General features: G+C 54.4%; 1 long non-coding RNA gene across 4 annotated transcripts; it reads left to right on the top strand.

Moving 5' to 3' along the window:
• LOC121009846 (uncharacterized) lies at positions 1 to 4520 on the top strand. 4 transcript variants are annotated; one of them, XR_005780863.1, is made up of 3 exons: positions 1 to 54; positions 1488 to 1568; positions 2077 to 4520. It is a non-coding gene; the product is annotated as an uncharacterized LOC121009846 (long non-coding RNA). The 4 variants fall into 4 exon arrangements; XR_005780862.1 differs by having other exon boundaries at positions 1 to 64; XR_005780861.1 differs by lacking the exon at positions 1 to 54 and having other exon boundaries at positions 1002 to 1568; positions 2077 to 3327; positions 3469 to 4520.
• Positions 4521 to 6928: the final 2408 nt, after the last annotated feature.

Raw genomic sequence — 6928 nt, 5'->3', positions numbered from 1 at the left:
CGACCCCGATCGGACCGGCCAGCGCCGCGGGACGTGTCGACGCGGGCGGCCGAGGTGCGGCCAGGTGCAAACCCAGGGACCGGGGCTGGGCTGGGCTGAGTTGGGCTGGGCTGGGCTGGGCTGGGCTGGGCTGGGCCGGGCCGGGCCGGGCTGGAGGGGCCGGGGCTGGGCCGCTTGACCTCTGACACCCCCTCCACAGCTCAGGCTGTCTACCTGGCTGGCTAGATGGGGTCGTAGAACAGGATGGTTCCTCGAATTGAAAATGCCCCTCAGTTAACCGGATAATGAACCCACACTGCCCTGTCTCAGCCTGGCGGATTCGGCAAGCCCCCTGGTCTTTTACACATGTCTGCCGGTCTTCAAGCCGTCTGGGGGGAGGGGACAGACTCCCCAGCCCCCCTCCTTCTGCGCCTCGAGTCTGACCCCTCCCAGGCACCTAGACAACAAAGTCCCTCCCCCAAGTTACTGGGCCACTCTGTCTTCTGCCTGCGCCCCAGCAGTGCCTGCTTCTTTGCCTCTGCGCTCAGGCCGCCAGGCCGTTCATCCCTGCATCCGCAGGCCCAGCACAAGGCTGGGAGGGAATCATATTGGAAGCACCCCTGTGGAATGAACCACAGTGTCACTCAGGAACTCTAACTCTGAGGCAAAACGTCCCCTTTCTGCCATTAAGGGCGCACACGCAGCCACCCAGACTCAGCTCCTCAGCCAGGCTTTCTCACTGCCACACGCTTCTGCAGCTAATGCCATTTAAACCCCCAGATTTTTTGCCTTTTTTGTTAAGTGAAGATACCTCTGTAGTGAATATGTGAGTGTGTGTTGAATTACATCGTGAATGCTGGCACTTTGCCCACAGCATCCCTGTGATGGGGATTATCCCCTCCCCACTCTTTCCCAAGAACAGACACGATGTAGGAGCTCCTGGAAAGATCCTATCCCTGAGCCTGGCCAGGGCTGGGGGGGGGGGGGGGGGCCCGGGCGGGGGAGCCCAGCATATGGTATGTGTCAGGAGAGGGACAGAGCTGTTCTCTCCTCCTGGGCCCTGGAGGAGGCAGTTAGGTGAGAAAACAGGGAATTAGTCAATTCCTCACAATTTGCTGGCAAATTCTGTTCTTCAAGTTCTAAACTTCACTATGGCCTTGAGAAAATCATTGGGCAAGAAAGGGTCAAGCCCACCCCCACCCCCCACCACGTGGTACACATGTGGATTCAGGGCGTGGTTGTGACCAGGACTCCCAGGCCATTAAGGGGTGGGGTGAGGTCAGTTGTTCAACCCTTTATTGAGCTCCTCCTGTATGCTGAGTGCTGTGCATGCATACGACTGTTCCTTCCCATAGCAACCCTATAATATAGGTGCCATCACCATCCACTCTGGCGGATGAGGGTACAGAGAGGCCGAGTAACATGCCAGGCTCACTTAGCTCATCAGGCTCTGAGCTTAGAGCCTGGGACAATGTAAAGGCAATGACCACGCGGTGCTTGGGCTGCAGGAACAGAGGAGGGACACCTGATCCAGCCAGACTGTGGCCCTGGGGTTCACATCCTGACTCCGCGAGGTCTTCAGGAATCAGGTAAAGAAGGGAAACGGTGCTCCTGGAAGAGGGGATGGCACGGAGAAAAGAGGCGAGGGGAGAATACTAGGCCTGTCTGGGAAACTACATGCATTTGCCAAGGCCTGCAAAATATCCCAGGGTTGCAGGGCAGAGGCCTAAGAGGTGAGCAGGGGCCAAGCAGGTTGTGCCGGGACCAGACTTTCCTCGGAGAGTGGTGGGGAGCCACCGCATGGACTACGCGTGAGAGTGGCTGGCTCATAGATGTCACCTTTATAAGGTCACTGGCCACAGCATGACATGGACGGGGTTAGCAAAGGAGCAGCCTGGAGATAGGGAGACCAGTGCGGAGGCTGTCGAGAGTTCCCAGGAGGGAGGTGATGGGGGCCAGCATGAAGTCACAGAGTAGGACAGCTCAGAGCAGCTGCTGTCCACTTCAGTGACCGCCATGGACACTCCTCTCCCTGGTCAAGGGTGCAAAACTCCAGTGGAATGTACCAGAGTGCAAGGAATCCCTTATTTCTTCCAGGACTATTCCAGATATCCTCCTGCTTTGGTAAAAGTTAAATCGGAATATTATGATAAAAATGAGCAGCACACCAAGTGCTGCAGGTACTATGCCGGGGCTTTCCTGTTTATTCTCCTTCCTTCCTCCCAGTGAGCCCAGAAGGCAAGAATCGTTATCATCCCCGTCTTACAGGTGAGGAAGTTAAGGCTCAGAGATGGTCAGACAACTGTGGGAATCCAGCCAAGATGTGAACCCAAAATTTGGCTTGACCTGAAATTCCACATTTTTCCCACTCCTTCTTTGTAATGTTTTCCTGTGCGGGTACCCTGGGGGAAATGGGTTGAATTCAACTGATGTCATCTTTAAATACTGTTTGTTGGTTTGAGTTTGGAGTCAGTGACATGGAGCCCCCGGGATGCTTGTAAGAGGGTGGCCGAATCCAGTTCAGGCTGCCAGCCGAGCTGACTGAGTGCCTGCCCGCAGCCAGAGCTCAACAAAAATGCAGCGACTGATCAATTGCGAGTCAACACCCACCTATTCCCCGGTGCTTAGGGAAGTGCCGGCAACAGGACCGGTCTGTACAATGGGCCGTGCTGGTACTCAGCGAGTGAGATGCCGAGCTCTTTGCCTCCCATTGTCCCTGGTTCCTGACCTAAAACCGAATGAGTCCGGCCGCCGGATTCCATCAAAAGCTCCCTCCCTGCACCCTCCTCCCACCCCCAGTCTCTGTAGGAGACCCAGGCCTGTCTAGTTTCCATGGATGGATCACACACCCAAGTCACCCTGGATGCCATCAGGACCCAGACTCTACAAAGAACAAGCCAGGCCCCTGAGAGTTCGCCCTCCCGGCATCGAACGGGAGAGGTTTACAGAGCAGCACAAAGGCTGCAGAAGTTCACAGACCCTTCACTCTGCTTGGGTTCCCACAGGCCAGTCCACTCACCACAGGTCACGGGCCAAACCTATCATTTCCTGCCTTCTCTGCTGGCAGTCTCTCCTTGTTTGAGCCAGTCCCGAAGGACAACCTTCTGCCCTCAGCCTGCTCGCTGAAACTGCCTCTCTCCCTTCAGTTCAGCCCCCTCTGGGTTCACCCCTAGGTCACCCGGGTGGAGAGCCCACTCCATGTCAGGCAAGCACAGTGCTAGGAGCGGGCGTTGCCGTGGAAAGGGAGTAAACCGCTCTCATGGGCTCACGTCTCAGCTCCCAGGGACCTGAAGTCTCCCCCTGAGCTAGGGGGGTGAAGACAGAGCGGGCTGCCCACAGAAGAATGCGGTAAAGTGGCAAAGTCCCTGGTGGGGGGAGGAGAGTTAGGGGCTGATGGCCAGCCCCAGGAGAGGTTCACCTCGGCACCCCCTTCCAGCAGCCCTGCCCCTTCCGGCAGACAAGCCTGCAGCTGGGTGTTGTCTTTCTTAGGGTGGTCGGCAGTGGGGAGCCTGACCCGCCTTCACCCGGCCCCCCTCCGGCCCCACCCCACCATGAAGTGGTGAACAGACCCAACACACTGTACCCTCCAAGAGGGCAGGGCTCATGCCACTTTTGCCCATCGCTGCGCCCGGTGGTTTACTGGTAAATGTTTAACGGCCAGCTCCTGGAAAGAAGAGAACCCGAGTTAGAGCATTTGACACCTTCCGTGGTGTCACCGTCCCCACCATAGCAGTTTCCAAGCTAGCAGAGTGCATCGCTGAACAAGGAGTTGGAAGATGACGCATCCCGCTAGAGGGCACGTCCACCTACGGATACGACATGCCAGGGGCCACACCAGCAAACAACGGCTTCGGGGCTAGATTCGGCCCGGGGCTGGCAAAGCGTAAAATACGGCCCATCTGGCCCTTTCACAGAAAAGGTCTGGTGACCACTGCAAGACATCTGACCTTCAGAACCGAGGTCCTCATGAAATGCAGTCGAAAAATTAGGAAGGGATACGTTTGATTAACCTTTTTAAAACTATAATTTAATTGTAATTTTATGTAATTTAAGCGTGCTCGCTGGCTGTCTGACAGTCGCCTCGGAAGATTTCCGAAGAAGTAACAACCAGCTCTCAAGAGCCAGGATCGGATAGCTCCAGCCTGCCCGTGTCTCCAGGGCCTGGCCCAGAGGGGTCCACGGTGCCTATCGAATGGCTGGAAATCAATGCCAGCATTCTAACGACGAAGCCACTTTTCATGCTTCCTTCATTGTTTCATTCAGTTCCGTGAAACACCAGTCTGTTCGCACCTCCTGGCCGCCAAGGACTTTGTTAGGCAAACTGGTTCTCCCTTATCCGCGGGGGGATACGTTCCAAGACCCCCAGTGGACATCTGAGACCACGGGTAGTACCGAACCCCATAGAGACCGTTTTCTTCCTGTATATACACACCGACGATAAAGTTGAATTTATCAGGCCCTGTAAGAGATTAACAACAATGACAAATTATAACCCAGGACAATTACAACAATACACTGTAATAAAAGTTATGTGAGGGGCACCTGGGTGACTCTGTCGGTTAAGTGTCCGACTTTGGCTCAGGCCGGGATCTCACGGTTGGTGAGTTCGAGGCCCGCGTCGGGCTCTGGCTGACGGCTCTGAGCCTGGAGCCTGCTTCGGACCCTGTGTCTCCCTCTCTCTCTGCCCCTGCCCCATTCTCACTCTGTCTCTCTGTCTCTCAAAAGTAAATAAACATTAAAAATTTACGAAAAAACCAAAAAAACTTGTAAAAATAAAGCTATGTGAATGTGGTCTCTCTGTCTCAAAGTCTCTTACTGTATCGTGCTCACCCTTCCTGTGATGATGGGAGTTGATAAAATGCCTACGTGATAAGATGAAGTGAGGTGAATGGCGAAAGCATTGTGACAGCGTTAGGCTACCGCTGAGAATCATCTGCTTCTGGACAGGGGGTGACCAGGGGTAACTGAAACTTGGGACAAGGATTCCGTTCTATGCTGCAAACGCAGGTCACACAAGATTCTGCCCTCACAGAGCTCATAGTTGAGTGGGGGGAACCAGACACCCCTCCCTTCTGACCATCCCTCTCCCTTTATTTTTTAAAAAAATTTTTCATGTTTATTTTTGAGAGGGGGGAGGGGCAGAGGGAGACAGAGGGAGACCCAGAATCCGAAGCAGGCTCCAGGCTCCAAGCTGTCAGCGCAGAGCCCGACGTGGGGCTCGAACCCACGAACCGTGAGATCATGACCCGAGCCAGAGTCAGACGCTTAATCAACTGAGTCACCCAGGCGCCCCCACCTCCTCTTAAAAAAATGTATGCCAGGAAGAGAAATACCTTGCCATTCCCTTTCCCGGCTGTATGTATCTCGTCGATTTACTATAGAGTGGGGTCATAACAGAACCTTTTTCCAGGTCATAGAAATGAGATCATGCCACAGCCTGGCACAGAGTAGGCACCTTGAAACCGTGAGTGAGCGGTAGCTATTTGACATGGCTACTGTCAGAACCCATGTTTACACGGCCCTGATCGCCACCAGCTCTCTGTCTATACAACTTGTCCAGACCGATCCCATTTGCCCACAAACTGGCATACAGACACTCTCGATACAGCGTCCGTGCAGGGCTTCCAGCCCTGGCCGCTGTCAACATTTGGAGCTGGGTAGTTCTTCACGGCCGGCCAGCTGTCGTGTCGCGTGCACCGTGAGGTGTTAGCAGCGGCCGCGGCCTCTGTCCGCAGACACCGGTAGCATCCGTAATCCTTGACGACCAGAATGTCTCCGGACCCTGCCACGTGTCACCTGGAAGGCCACCTCGCCCCTAGTCGGGAGCCCCCGGTTTCAAGGGAGATGTTTTCCCGCCCTCTCGGCTGGTGCACGCTGCTCCCCAGGCGTCCTGCGGGTGGCCGTCCGGGGCCATTGTATTGTCCACACTCACGCAATGGCACGTTCCTCCTCAGATGCCACTTCCTGGGGGCTGGAGCAAACACAGCTGGTTTTATCAGACTGTCAAGGGACACAGGGACTCACAGGAAGGAGTAGGTCGCAAGCTGTTTTAACTCGCGTTTCTGGAGCCTATTTCATGGCATGAGGCCATGCCTGTAATCAAATGCCGAACACCAAAAGCGGGCAACGAAACTGGTCTTAAGTGGTCCCAATTCCATGCCTATCCGTGGCGCTTTTGGGGCCACTCTCCCGAAGCTTGCTGTGAACACTCTGTCTCAAAACTGTATTAGCTAGGAGAGCATTCCCGAACCTCATTTTTAACAGGCGTGAGACACCAACATAATGGAGTACACATTCCGTCCCGATGGCGTTTAACATACTGATCAAATAATAAAATGTGCTTTTTGTCCTGCTGTGAGGAGAGGAGTCATGTTTTCATCGTGAAGTCGGGGAACATCCTCCTCCCTCTTCAGGGCTGATGTGAAGTCAGCTCATTTTCTAGGCTCCTGGGCAGGGGTGGGGGGGGAGGTGGGGGGGTGGGGGTGGGGAACAGGTTTCCTATTCAGCAGCCTGTGATTCCGGGTAGCTCAACGATTATGCACCCCCACCCCACACTTCCCCGGTTTCGGAGGGCAAAGCTGGAACCAAAAGAGCACAAGATATCGTCCTCTCCCTTCCTTTGTTCACATTAACCAAGTAAGTCTGAGGTTAAGGAAAAGTATCGCAGAGGACCAAGTGTTTATCTGGAACTTATATTTCAAACATAGAATCAGCTGTTTGATTAAGATTGAGTTACCTGCACACAACTGAGCCTTAACAGCGGTTATCTCTGGGGTGACGGGACTATAGATCATTTCTCCCCCCTTCTTAATGCTATTGAAGTATAGTTTACATGAAATAAAACACACCCACTTCCAAAGAACAGGTTGAGGGGTGCCTGGGTGGCACGGCGGGTTAAGCATCCGACTTTGACTGAGGTCATGATCTCGTGGTTCGGGAGTTCAAGCTC

Source organism: Herpailurus yagouaroundi, unplaced genomic scaffold (genome assembly GCF_014898765.1).
Source record: "Herpailurus yagouaroundi ecotype Mexico unplaced genomic scaffold, PumYag 190, whole genome shotgun sequence".
NCBI classification, from domain to species: domain Eukaryota; kingdom Metazoa; phylum Chordata; class Mammalia; order Carnivora; family Felidae; genus Herpailurus; species Herpailurus yagouaroundi.
Note: the sequence above shows the minus strand (reverse complement) of the source record. Positions and strands in the feature narration are given on the sequence as shown.